This window comes from Myxocyprinus asiaticus, chromosome 35 (assembly GCF_019703515.2).
Source record: "Myxocyprinus asiaticus isolate MX2 ecotype Aquarium Trade chromosome 35, UBuf_Myxa_2, whole genome shotgun sequence".
NCBI classification, from domain to species: Eukaryota; Metazoa; Chordata; class Actinopteri; order Cypriniformes; family Catostomidae; genus Myxocyprinus; species Myxocyprinus asiaticus.
This window is the reverse complement of record NC_059378.1, coordinates 38,682,134-38,696,572: the sequence shown is the minus strand read 5'-3', so window position 1 is coordinate 38,696,572 and position 14,439 is coordinate 38,682,134.

The window sequence follows — 14,439 nt, the reverse complement described above, 5'->3', positions numbered from 1 at the left end:
GTAAGGTTAGGGCAGTTATTTTTTTGGATGCAGGTAAACTGCATCTCTTATTTTTTATTATTTTATATGAAATATATTTAAAGTGCATACATATCCACATAAATAGAATAGCCTAAATACAATACAAAACAGTATAAATACACATTAAGTAAATAAAAGTAATTTTCTTAGAAAAACTCAAATACACTACACAGAGCTCGACTGATTCTACAAAACCTTCCATTCTTTTCTTTCCATGATACTATGATCTCACTAGATTTCAATTAATATTTTCACATCTTTCCATCTTCCCTTTCTTCCTATTAATTATTATGTGAATGCCCATGTATATTTATTTGCATATGCATATATTGGTTTTTAAAGTATGTCCAACTGTATGTATGCACATATTCTTTGCTTTATGTCTTTATTTATTAGATATTGCTGTTATTTGTGAATCCTCCTAGGAGTAAATGTGGTGGGGGTGGGGGGTATTATGTTTAAAAAAAAAATACAAAATTAAAAAAAAATCTATGCAGCTATATTTTGCATTGTTGTGGTATTATTGTCTTGTATTTATTGTCTGGTAATTAAAGTTGTTTGTAAAACAGGTAACCTTGTTAAAACCAAGGGATTAAGGTTAGAAACACTGGAAAGCAGAGTCGCCCACTGTACCATCTGTGCAGAATCCTCAACATACTCACTGCTGGCAGCCGCTGCGCCTGGTTAGGATGCACCGACACTTTCTAAAGATAAGTACAGAGTACAGTTTGCTAAGTAAAACATTTGGAAAAGCAAATTAATAAATGAAATAATATCACACAGAAATTGTCAAATTAAGCACAAAAAAAAAAAAAAAACGTATTCAGCAAAGACTGTTTTTTTTAATTATTTTTTATTATTATTATTTAATATTTATTTATTTAGACAACTTGAAATGCTCAAAATTATTCAAAACAGCTGCCTGTAAATGGGTAAGTATCTTAATCATTTTTGTAATACAGTAATTTGTTTCCGGGTCCATTTTCTGGGGAACAACCAAGCAAAAAAAGTCCTCATAGTTTTAAATAGTGCCGTTATGAATGTTTCGTGTTTAAAGAGTTTTACTTAGATTATTTATTCATTTTGGAACTGGAATTTAAAACTGTGCAACATTGGCCAGTTGTTTTTGGGACTTTAGTCTCTAGAGGGCGCTAAAGGCCATTGAATTGCATAGTATGTGGTTCTTCACTGGTGATGGACCTAAAACAAAACACACTTCTCCCTAAAACAACATTCAGTATCATCATATACAGTATGATCAACAAAAAATTGGACATTGGTCTAATAATTAAGAGATAAGCAGCATTTCAATGGATTTTATGAATTCTATAAATATATTTTTAATTATTATGCACTAATTTATTAAATGTTTAATGAGATGCAGAGAGGGGACTGGCTTTCTGACATCTATTAAAAAATAAAACTTTAAAAAACAAAATAATTTTTACCTGATATCAAGGATGTAACCAAACATTCAGGATTGGAAGGGACCAAACAAAACCATTAAAGAATAAACAATTGGCTTATATTGGTCGACTACTCATTTGAAATGTCTTTGAAGGTTATAGCCCTGCCTGAAATCAATTCAGTCATGAATCTGATGGGATCATAACAATTGTACCTTCCAAATGCTAAAATTCTGCAATCTAAAAAGTCCCAAAGAAATAGGAGTCTAAGCATCAGGAGATTTAGGCAGTTTTTTTGGTTTGCACGCCTCTGTGCATTGAGACCCATATATACAATGCATTAGGGTGCAATGCAGCAAGAACAGCACATACAGTGCATAACGCTGGCAGTGGCCTGTTTGTTGCGTGCATGTGTGCAAATCTATCAAGCAGCGGTGATTACCAGCATATGCAGCTGGGATCAACTTAACTCACCCTATAGATTAGCACTAGCTTATTTTCCCTAAACTAACCAACCCCTTTATTTAACAAATTCCCATACTCTTTAATGAAGATGCTTTTGGTATGCATGTGCTGCAAATACAAAATGGTAATTAAAGTTGTTTGTAAAACAGGTAACCTTGTTAAAACCAAGGGATTAAGGTTAGAAACACTGGAAAGCAGAGTCGCCCACTGTACCATCTGTGCAGAATCCTCAACATACTCACTGCTGGCAGCCGCTGTGGCTGGTTAGGATGCACCGACACTTTCTAAAGATAAGTACAGACAAAAGAGAACATCCTTGTGTTTGGACTCACCACGGCTTTTTTGCGCAGTCGCCTTGGGTTTGTCATTGGGGCCTACCAGTAATATGTGATTTTTTTATGTTTGTATTTGAGCTTGTTCAATGGATTTTATTTCTCTGAAGCCCACTTATATTGTTAGTCAAAATGTCTTACATGAGAAACAGTCAATTAATTTTTTCATAACTATTTTCAACCCTCTCTCTGACCCTCTCTCTGACACTGTACCTTTAACATGACCTCTTCCATGAACAAAGTTCACAACACTGTCATTCTTCAAGGTGGGCCAAGTTGCAGAACACTGAATATGTATTTATGTAAATGTGGCAATTAACATACAGTTGTGCTCAAAAGTTTGCATACCCTGGCAGAAATTGTGAAATTTTGGCATTGATTTTGAAAATATGACTAATCATGCAAAAAAACTGTCTTTTATTTAAGGATAGTGATCATATGAAGCCATTTATTATCACATAGTTGTTTGGCTCCTTTTTAAATCATAATGATAACAGAAATCACCCAAATGGCCCTGATCAAAAGTTTACATACCCTTGAATGTTTGGCCTTGTTACAGACACACAAAGTGACACAAACAGGTTTAAATGGCAATTAAAGGTTAATTTCCCACACCTGTGGCTTTTAAAATTGCAATTAGTGTCTGTGTATAAATAGTCAATGAGTTTGTTAGCTCTCACGTGGATGCACTAAGCAGGCTAAATACTGAGCCATGGGGAGCAGAAAAGAACTGTCAAAAGACCTGCGTAACAAGGTAATGGGACTTCATAAAGATGGAAAAGGATATAAAAAGATATCCAAAGCCTTGAAAATGCCAGTCAGTACTGTTCAATCACTTATTAAGAAGTGGAACATTCGGGGATCTCTTGATACCAAGCCAAGGTCAGGTAGACCAAGAAAGATTTCAGCCACAACTGCCAGAAGAATTGTTCAGGATACAAAGAAAAACCCACAGGTAACCTCAGAAGAAATACAGGCTTGTCTGGAAAAAGACGGTGTGGCTGTTTCAAGGAGCACAATACTTGTTGACCCCTCTCCAAACATAGCGCTTATGGTTGTGACCATAAAGCTCAATTTTGGTCTCGTCACTCCAAATTACAGTGTGCCAGAAGCTGTGAGGCGTGTCAAGGTGTTGTCGGGCATATTGTAACTGGGCTTTTTTGTGGCATTGGCTTCTTTCTGGCAACTCGACAATGCAGCTTATTTTTGTTCAAGTATCGTCTTTTTCCAGAGCAGCCTGTATTTCTCCTGAGGTTACCTGTGGGTTTTTCTTTGTATCCCTTCATATGATCACTATCCTTAAACAAAAGACTTTCAAAATCAATGCCAAAATTTCACAATTTCTGCCAGGGTATGCAAACTTTTGAGCACAACTCTATATTAATGTGCTTGTGGTTGTAATGTCACAGCCATGATGATTTCTGAATTAAACATTTTTGCAGCTTATTTTCAATAAATGAGCATGAAAGTTCTGCTTCGCATGATTTGTCTCCTTTAAACTCTCAAATACTGTTTGCACTAGCGCTAAAAATAGTTTTTTAAAAACGCCATCTAGCGCTCTGCGCATGCGTCAAGCACTAGGAAGTGTAATCGAACTTGAAATCATGATCGTGATTCACTTTTGTCCAGTGAAAAAGAAGTTGCTGGATCACTTCAGAAGACATTGATTAAACCACTGGAGTCTGATGGATTATGTTTATGCTGACTTTATCTCCTTTTTGGATCTTCAAAGGCCTGATCACCATTCACTTGCATTGTATGGACCTAAAGAGCTGAGATATTCTTCTAAAAATCTTTGTTTGTGTTCTGCAGAATTAAGAAAGTCATACACATCTGGGATGGCATGAGGGTGAGTAAACAGGATATTTAATAAGAAAAAATGTAGGATGGGATTTTATCCATCGAGAATTGATTGGATCATGGAAAAGTGGGCGTGGCATACCAGAATGGAGCTAGTTGGTTGGAGGGGAGGGGTTAAAGAAATGGGAGGTATCTGTGATGTGAGGCATAAAGGAAAATCGTTTTAGAGACAGAACAAGTTATTACATTTTGATAAATTATAACAAAGACAAATTTACCTTTCCTTTCTTTGGAATACCAAAAACATTATGTTAAGAAAATAAATAGGGTAACTTTTGATTTCATGTTGACTATGTTAAAGACCAATAAGCTTTTTTAACATCTCCATCTTCCATGACGATACCATGACAACATGCAACATTTCAGTTGACATTAACCAGTGTCAGACATGGAGTAAAAAGGAACTTTGAGCATACTGAAACTTCCATACACTTCAACATCTACAGTCTGTTTCCAGTTAGCAGTCTGTGGACTTAAGGAAGAAGCCAAGGAAGCTGTAAATGGGAGCACAAATCGTCACTGACATTGTTGGAGGCCTCCCAGAGTCCTGTCCCACAAACACAGAGCTTAAGAGAAGTAATATAACCCAGATTTACAGCAGAAAATCTGCACATAACAAATGTATAACAAGAGACGAGAACAAGTGTCAGAGTCTTTCATCTAGTTTTGCCATTGCTAAAGAACACTGCTCCAAATTTCTTTCTTTCTTTTTCTTTCTTTCTTTCTTTCTTTTGTTTGTTTAATTAGTTTTTTTCTATGATTCATTTCAATCTTTTGTTTATCTTTTGTTTTGAATTCTTTAAAATTTGTAATTGTTTAATATTTTGTTTCCTGTGTTCATTCATTTGTTTGTTTGTTCTTTCTTTCTTACATTCTCGCATTCATTTAATACTTCTGATTGTTCTTTTTGCAATCTTTCATTCCTTTCTCATTTTTCCATTCGTTTCCTTTCTTTTATTTGTTTATTATTCTGTTTCTTTGTTTGTTAGTTCATTTGTTTTCTTTCATTCTTTTGCTTTTAGTTTCATTCTTTTGTATGTTTTTGCATTCTTTCAGTCATTCTTTTATGTTTGTTATTTTTTTCTTTGTTTGATCATTCATTAGTTTTTTCTTTCTTTCATTTGTTTTGTTTGTTCATTCATTTCTTTTTTCTTTTTTCATTCTTTCTCTCATTCATTTAATCTCTTTAGTTTAGCATTTTTGTTAGAAATTTTCATTTATTTTGTATCTTTTTCTTTCTTTCGTTTATTCATTCAATTCGTTCATTTTTAAATTCATTGGTTTGTTCTTTTTCTTGTTCATTTCATTCTTTAGTTTTGCATTCTTTTGTTCACTTGTTTGACCTTTCTTTAATTTTGTTTCTTCATTTTTGTTCTTTCACCCTCTCGTTTTCTCTCTTTTGTTTACTCTTTTAGTTGTACATTAATTTGTTCCATCATTCGTTCGTTAGTTCTTTTTTCTTGCTTTCATTCATTATTTGATTTGTTTGTGCATTCGTTCTTCCTTTCTATATCTTTGAGTGATTTGATTATGTTCAAGCTCAGCTGTGATGGCATCGTCTAACTAAAGCAAAAGAAGGGCCCTTTTGCAAATTAACTAACATGCTTCATTATCTGACTCCCTCCACCACAGCCCAGCTCTTGCCAGACCCTCTGCAGACAGCAGCTTTATCTAACGCTGCACAGAGGTTCTCTCTTCAACCTGAGGGGCTTCTGGAATGTTACCACTGGGAATTCTGTAATACTGAGGATTTCTTTTTTTCCGTTAAAGAAGGCAACCAACAGATGCAAGAAGTCAGGGAATTCCACAAATTCTTGTTTGTCACTGAGTAATCCTGTTACCAATGCTGTGAATATGAAACGGTGTAAACATGAAAATAAACACTTTGCTTTTTGCCTTTTTATATATATATATATATATATATATATATATATATATATATATATATATATATTATTTCTTTTTCTGGAGGAGTGCAATATACCAGGAGGCCTTGCTTCTTTCACATATAGACCTGTTGTGGCATCTGCACTGGATAGCTGAGGATTCAGAAACATTAGCATTCACAACGGTCACAGCATGTTTGTTTCACAACAACTGCTTCAAATATTCTGTAGGTATTCAGATACTTAGGTGTTCTGGCTGGTTGTTGGCGTATTGCTATGCAATTGCTAAGGTATTCACAGTGGTTGTTAGGTGGTTGATTACTAGCATAAGTCAAACGAGCCCACCCTCCAAGTCTCTATGATATGTTGGTTCCTAGATATGACTTGGAACTCTCCTCCAAGTCAAAAGAGCTAAGAAGAAATGCATTGCATTGAAACTCACTTGTACGCCCTCTAACATATAAGTCAGTTAATACGCCTTTCTCACACGTATACAGTATGACATGATTTTAATGCATTTAATGCTTGCAGGTAATTCGGGTCCACAGAAATATTTGTGCCTGTAGACTGTAATACTCCCAGTGGGATTTAAAGTTCCCACTCTCCTTTGGCTTTCATTAGATCATATAATAACACACAGGGCCTATCTTCAAACACAGCATGCTGATGACATGCAGACCTGCAGCAGGACCCTATGAGGGCCAGTGCTCCAAGGTGGGTGCAGCAAATACTGGGATATTAGTGTGTAGTGTGGCTGACGGAAGTGCCCACCAGCTGGGCTGATCCTCACGGCTTATCTTCAGAGCCCGGCCCCTCTGGTTCAGTCCGCTCAAGGTGCAGAATACAGCAAAGCTTTTGGTTGAGCACCTATTTAACAGTTGAATGATTTTCTATTGATTTTTAGGGCCAATGGAGAGAGTGAGATAATCCACAGCTACAGGGAAAACATGTCACTAATTGCACAAGTACATTTCTATAAGTCACTAAGTTTTGTTTTTCTTCTGATGTCTCACTGTAGCTTGTGCTGTACAGTACAGGGTTAGGGTTCCAAAGCTATGGAAAAAAATACAATGGTATGGCCATTCCAGTGATTTTAGTTAGAAAGAATGTAGCTGTTTTGCTATTTCATATTTATTTCTCTCTTTACTAACAAAGACAATAAGCAGTTTTAGCTCCAATGCAACAAAATAAAGATCAAAGCCATGTATTAGTGTGTAATTGGTGCTTTATCTATTTTATCTTTCTCATGCCACTAAATGTATAATGATGGGAAGTGTAGTTTTTTTTTACACACACCTGTCTAAATGAGTCTTATTTTATACAACCTACAGTCCATATCCACCAATTTGCTTGAATGATCCTTTAATCAACATGCTCCCAACTCGGAAAGTCGGGGCTCAGGGAAAATCATCTAGGTTACTGTCCTAACCTCCATTCCCTGATGGAGGGAATGAGACATTGTGTTGATGTAGTGACACTAGGGGTCACTCTTGGGAGCCCCAAACACCTCTGATGTTTTAAGAAAAGGCCAATTAAATTGGCAAGTGGAATTTGCATGCCACTCCCCCGGACATACGGGTATAAAAGGAGCTGGTGTGCAACCACTCATTCAGGTTTGTGCTGGGGAGCCGAGTCAGAGTCCCGGCCATTACAGCGGGTAGTTCAGTGTTGTAACAGGAGGGACACAACCTCTCGTTCCCTCTATCAGGGAACAAGGGTTACGACAGTAACCTAGACATTCCCTATCTGTCACTCACTCGACGTTGTATCGATGTACTGACACTAGAGTTCCCTATATGAAACGCCACAACCAGCTGAACTGTGTTACGTGGATCGGCGGAGTAGGTGCAGTAAGTGCACCGGCCCCATCGTAACCTTCCCAACGCCCAGTGCATGTCGTATGGACCCTCGCCCCCCGAAGCATAAAAGAGGGGGTCAGATATGCCCACAATGGGAACAGGCCGCACCAGCTGGTTCGGCCTTTTCTCTTCTTTTTTCTCCTGTAAAAAGAACTCGCTTGATTCCAGCTGGGGCCAAACGTAATCACGTCGGGGTAGGTGTCCTTGGAAAAAGACACCGCGGAGACCACACCCTGCCCGAAGGGGAGGTAATTGTGTGGAAATACGTCACATGGGCTTACCGATTCCTTATTGGCAGTATCGCATGTGGAGGAAGTCCCCGTGGTAGGTCCTACCCGGAGGGTAGCTCTACGCCAGGGCTGATGCCACGGATCAGGCATAAGACTTCATTACTAATTAGAAAGTGTCACTTTAGTAACGACAGCTTAAACTGTTTTCTAAAAGTTATTGGAGTAAAAATGATGTGTGTGTGTGTGTGTGTGTGTGTGAGAGAGAGAGAGAGAGAGAGAGAGAGGGAGAGAGAGGGAGAGAGAGTGACTGAGCATATGTGATAACCTGCATCTGTCATAGTGAAGAACAGTAATGTTGAATAAGTGAGTTTAACTCTATTCCTCAGCTGTCATGTGGTAATAATTCACTATGAGCGATCTTAAAGTAAAGTACTTCCCATTTCTGTAGTTGCATTAACGAGTACGCCACATTCAAGTGTTTTATAGTTGGAGAGAAAACATGGAGGACACCTGTTTCATTCTTGCATATTTCTTAGGGAACTCTTATTTTGACACAGACACCGTAATCTCCTCTGCCATGTTAAAAGTTTATGTCTCCTCACAACTCGCAAACTCGCTAGTTTTTGTATGTTACTGTATTCCGAAATGTGTCAGACTGCAACTCATAATGCAAGGTCTACTTGTGCAAATTAAGGCCAGTAACATATTTTACACAAGTGTGAGTACGCAAATGCAAGTAATATATTTTTTCAATGTTTCATCAGTGGAAAGAGCCAAAAATACTTTAAAAAACTGTACAGCCCATTGAGAAATCTGTTCGTCTATCCCTCACAGCTTCATTGTCATTCCCGCCAAAAATCAAAGATGGAGCTCCTGTGAATAAGGTCTATTTAACCCCTTGTGGCAACGCTGAGAATGCAACGCATACTTGCATTGTGTTACGAATTGCAGTCTGACACATTTTGTAATGCAACAACACGAAATCGAACTTGCGTAGCTAGAAGCACCAGTGTTCACGAAATTGCATAGAGTATGTTTCAGCTTTAAGTTTGTTCAACAGGAATAGTTGCAAAATATTGGCAAAGCATTTGCATCTGTGTTTGAGTACTTGTGTATGTTTCTGGCCTTAGTATTTTGACAAATATAGCCAAAAAAGTGTTGGTGCTGTGGTCTATGTGTTAGCTTGTGTTTGGTGCTGTTGAGATGTGCTGCCCGTATGGGTGAAGCAGGTTCAAGTCTGGTGTGCATCATTTCTCTGTCCCGCTAAACTCTACACCATAATTTTTCTCTAAAACTCTTCTATCAATAAAAGTGTCAAAAGCCAAAAAATAAAGATACCTATCCAACCTGGTCTCATGACAATATGTTATAATAGTACAAGATAGCGAAATCGGAAGGAATCGTATGTGATGGCTTGTACAACGTTTACTCCCTTAGAGAAACATTAATAAACAAACAATCAAAGTTATTAGGATTTTTTCTATATTTAACTGTTAACCTAAACCTAATCATAAAGTTCAACCCCTTACACAAAACTTAAACCTAATCTATGACTTTAATAGGAAAATAACTTTTCTGTACCATGGAAAAAAGAAAACATCAGGATTTGGGAAAAGACGAGGGAAGCGTTCTACAAGATATTGGCATACATCAGTCATTTGTATTGCATCAATAAATATGGAATGAGTAACTCATTTGTTCACTGATATATTCTTTCTTAAAACAAAGTTTTGGATCAAAGGCTAGCTAAAATTGAATGCCTGTATTGTATCGATTTGAAATGCTGTTTGCTGATTGGTATGGGAATTAAATTTGTATCTTTTTGTGCAAGCCAAGTCGTACAATATCTTAAAATTTTGCCATCTTCTACGAAGTATTATGAGTTGTCTTTAAAAAATGTGTTGTACCTAACCATGTTTCAGTCTAGAGCACTGAATGCACAGATGGGAATGGCAGGCTTTGATGTGTTGTTGGATCACCGTTTGAGTCAGCTGTGTATGGGACGTAGCAGGTGAGAAGAGCAGCTGGCGCCCCCATTGTCCTGAAATGAAGAGCGTGACAGATCCTGACATCACCCTCCCACTCACAGATGCCCATCACACGGTAGCTGTCTCCAGCCATGTAACACATTGGCTTCTGGTTGCTTTATGTTGTGCTAAGTCTAATACAATTTACTTTAGAACCCCCAACCTAAACGCATATGGTGAGTATCAGGGCTGCCCTGCGCCCGTGGCCAAACTCGGTCAACATGGTGTTCCTTTCCGACCAAAATCTGTTTGTATTTTCTGTCAGTCATGCTAGTGCTGGTCTGATGGGGTGGTAAATTCAAGGATGGACAGAACTCATTCAGTTAATACTTGGCTACATTTACATGTTCATTCACAGCTGATTATAGGCCAGTCGTTTTGTTTCTTCCACTTTTGAGGAACTGTCATACTCTGGGGTTTAGTAGCTTTGCTGATTTTGTTTTGGTTTTAAGTATCCTACATACTATAGACAAGTGCTGGGTTTCCATCCACATTTTTTAAGCGCATTTCTAAAATACAAATTATTGCACGTTTTCATCCACTACGTAATGCATATTATCATGAGGGAGCCACCTCGTCATGATGGAGCAGCTGAATGACCTCTCTCTGCTTTGGGGCCAGTTTTATTTTCAAGATTGGAGCAAGTATCTAATTTGATTAAATGCATCCATGAGACACCACAGAATAAGTGTAATATCTGATATAATGTGGGCTGAAATAGCTGCGATGCCCACACACCCCCAGTCTCCGCATACCTTGGAGCGCCTGCTCTCAAAACTGTTCTGGTGGATTGTGAGGACCAACTTTATCAGGTTAAACACTTCCGAATGACAAGCGCTATGTTCAAAGAATTGTGTACCAAGGTCAGACAATTCAGTGGGCTAGTCACATCAAGCTAACGCACACTCATAACACATGCACGAATGGTAAAAATACATCATCATTTTGTGAATAAACCATTTCCATCACCTGAATGCGCATTTTAACTAAAGCGAAACTCAAGATAATCCACCTCCTCCTAACGAATTACATTTTAAGCGAATTTAGAAAGTTTATTCGCATATCAAGCGTTTCCATTCAGGATTTCTTGTGCGCAATTTCAAAATCTGCATAAAAATAGTTGGATGGAAACCCACCTAAGGACAAACAAATAGAACGTGTAAAATTACTAAGCATGCTCATTCCACCAATAGTGCCCTCAATTTGTTTTAATTATACTTACAAATAGGTACCATTGTACTTGGACTTTGGACGTGGCACCATGTTACAATCATGTTTTTTCAGGCATGGTATAACTATGTTTTTGATACAGTACCATGGTAATACCATGTTCTATTGGACATGGCAACATGGTAATACCATGGTTTTTCAAACATGGTATTACTATTTTTTTGGACATGGTACCATGATAATTAGGGCTGAAACGATTCGTCGACGTTATCGACAATGTCGACAATAAAAAATTGTCTGCAAAAATAGTTGTTTGATCTCATTTAATGTAACATGAGATCACATTAAACTCTAACGACGCACAAGAGCAACGTCCTCCTGACTGAGGAGAAGAAGAATTACACAGCTCACAGTCCAGATGCACTCTAAATTTTCACAGCTTCAGGTGATGTAGATTGCAAAGTATGAGGGAATTATAATGCAAAAATATAAAATAAGTAAATGCAGAAGCACTCTCGTTGTGGAATTAGTGGAACTGGAGCTGTCGCTCCGCTGAAGCAAAACTTGCATGTCGAGCATCTTAAATGCAGTTATATTTAATGTGTTATAGCTTTATTAAAGTTCAAATAATAAGGAAGCAGGTTAATAACTACAAACTATGAAACTGGCATTTCACTGTGTGGTCAGCACCTCTTCTATGAGTTGTGCGAATGTCTCGATCTAAGAGGGAGAGATTGAAACTGCACCCAGCTGATGCATACTCTGTCGCGGGAATGCTTATCCCTTGAGCGTGCGCACTTGCTGCAGCTAGATTATAACGTGATGGCTTGCAACTTATTTAATTATTATATATGTGTCACTGTGCATTTCTTATCGTGAAGAAAATTGGCAAAGCGCAACTTTATTAATAAGAGAGAGTTTGTTTTTTTTGTGAGTTAAAGATGGATTGAAGTGAACAGAAAGGTGAGAGAGGGTAGTCTTTGCCCCATTCTACACTGCAACAAAATACGTTTTTGACTTGTTTTTGTTTTGGCTTGTTTTCCAATACAAATATCTAAAATTCCTTTAAAACAATGTACATTTTCTTTACCAGCTATACTGCAGAAGAAAAAATTGTTATCTGAGAATGTTGAAAATACTATTAAAAATACAAATATTTTAAAATATCTAAAAATCCTTAAAAAAAGATGCATTCACCTGAGAAACAGCATATAAGATATGGCAGAGGCTATTTACACTAAGTGTAAAAAGCAATAAAAAGCATCTTCTTTGCACTAAGGGCAAATAGCATTAGATGCTATTTGCACTCTAGTGCAATACTAACATACAGTATAGTGGCATCACTACAGCATTTTTATTGTGTTTATTTGGAGTCCCACAGACACCCTACACCAACCCCTTCCCTACAAACATTAACCATGGTGTTACTACAGTAACCATAGTATCACCATGGTATTTTTCAAGTAAAATCATGGTAACCACAAAATTAAACATGGTTACTATTAACAACATGTTACTGTAGTAACACCGTTGTTAGTACATCGATACTATATAGTTTCCACCAAAACACATGGTTACTACAATATTACTACAGTAAAACCATGGTTAATTTTATCCGGATCAAATGCTTCTCTCAACTTCACTGTGATCAAATCACTGCGAGGAATCTCTTTTATTTATTACTATCAGTAATATTATAGGAAATATTAAGAGTAGAGACGTGGGGGGGCCTGGGTAGCTCAGAGAGTATTGATGCTGACTACCACCCCTGGAGTCGCGAGTTCAAATCCAGGGCGTGCTGAGTGAGTCCAGCCAGGTCTTCTGAGCAACCAAATTGGCCCGGTTGCTAGGGAGGGTAGAGTCACATGGGGTAACCTCCTCGTGGTCGCGATTAGTGGTTCTCTCTCTCAATGGGGCGCGTGGTAAGTTGTGCGTGGATCGTGGAGAATAGCATGAGCCTCCACATGCGGAGTCTCCGCGGTGTCATGCACAACGAGCCACGTTATATGATGCGTGGATTGACTGTCTCAGAAGCGGAGGCTTCCACCACGAGGACCTACTAAGTAGTGGGGATTGGGCATTCCAAACTGGGAGAAAAGGAGTAGAGACACAGGAAAAAGTATGTCAAGGGGTGGAATTCAACCCCGAATCTCCAGCGTGACAACACATATACATACCGTCGTTACACCCACAGCTACTACAGCTGCACGTGGGGGTGCAGTGTGTCATATAATGCTGTGTTTCCACCAGACTGTTGGAGCGCAAATAGTCACTTAGTTATCTAATCTTTTAATCCACTAAATGTCTAACCTGTTAACCAGTTTAATGTCTCTGCCCCATCGCGAAAATATTCAAATATGCCTGCCTTCATTTCAGCAGTTGACCCCAAATAAATCTGTCGTGGCTGTCTTGAGTTTGGTCTGAGCAGTGGTGGGCGAAGTTAGTGTAAATAGCCTCTGCCAACAAGATGGGCTATTTGCACTTAGTGTAAATAGACACTCCAATAAGATATTTAAACATACTTTTAGAGAAGAAGTCTTGAATATATGTATATTTTGTATTTACTGCATTCGCAGAAGTATAACCAAGGGAAAAAATACACTTACAGTGCATCCGGAAAGTATTCACAGCGCTTCACTTTTTCCACATTTTGTTATGTTACAGCCTTATTCTAAAATGGATTAAATTCATTATTTTCCTCAATTCTACAATGTGAAAGAAGTTTGTTTGAAATCTTTGCAAATTTATTAAAAAAAAAAAAAAATGAAAAAAAAAAAAAAAAACACATGCACATAAGTATTCACAGCCTTTGCTCAATACTTTGTTAAAGCACCTTTGGCACCAATTACAGCCTCAAGTCTTTTTGAGTATGATGCTACAAGCTTGGCACACCTATTTTTGGGCAGTTTCTCCCATTCTTCTTTGCAGGACCTCTCAAGCTCCATCAGGTTGGATGGAGAGCGTCGGTGCACAGCCATTTTCAGATCTCTCCAGAGATGTTCAATCGGGTTCAAGTCTGGACTCTGGCTGGGCCACTCAAGGACATTCACAGAGTTGTCCTGTAGCCATTCCTTTGTTATCTTGGCTGTGTGCTTAGGGTCGTTGTCCTGTTGGAAGATGAACCTTCACCCCAGTCTGAGGTCCAGAGCGCTCTGGAGCAGGTTTTCATCAAGGATGTCTCTG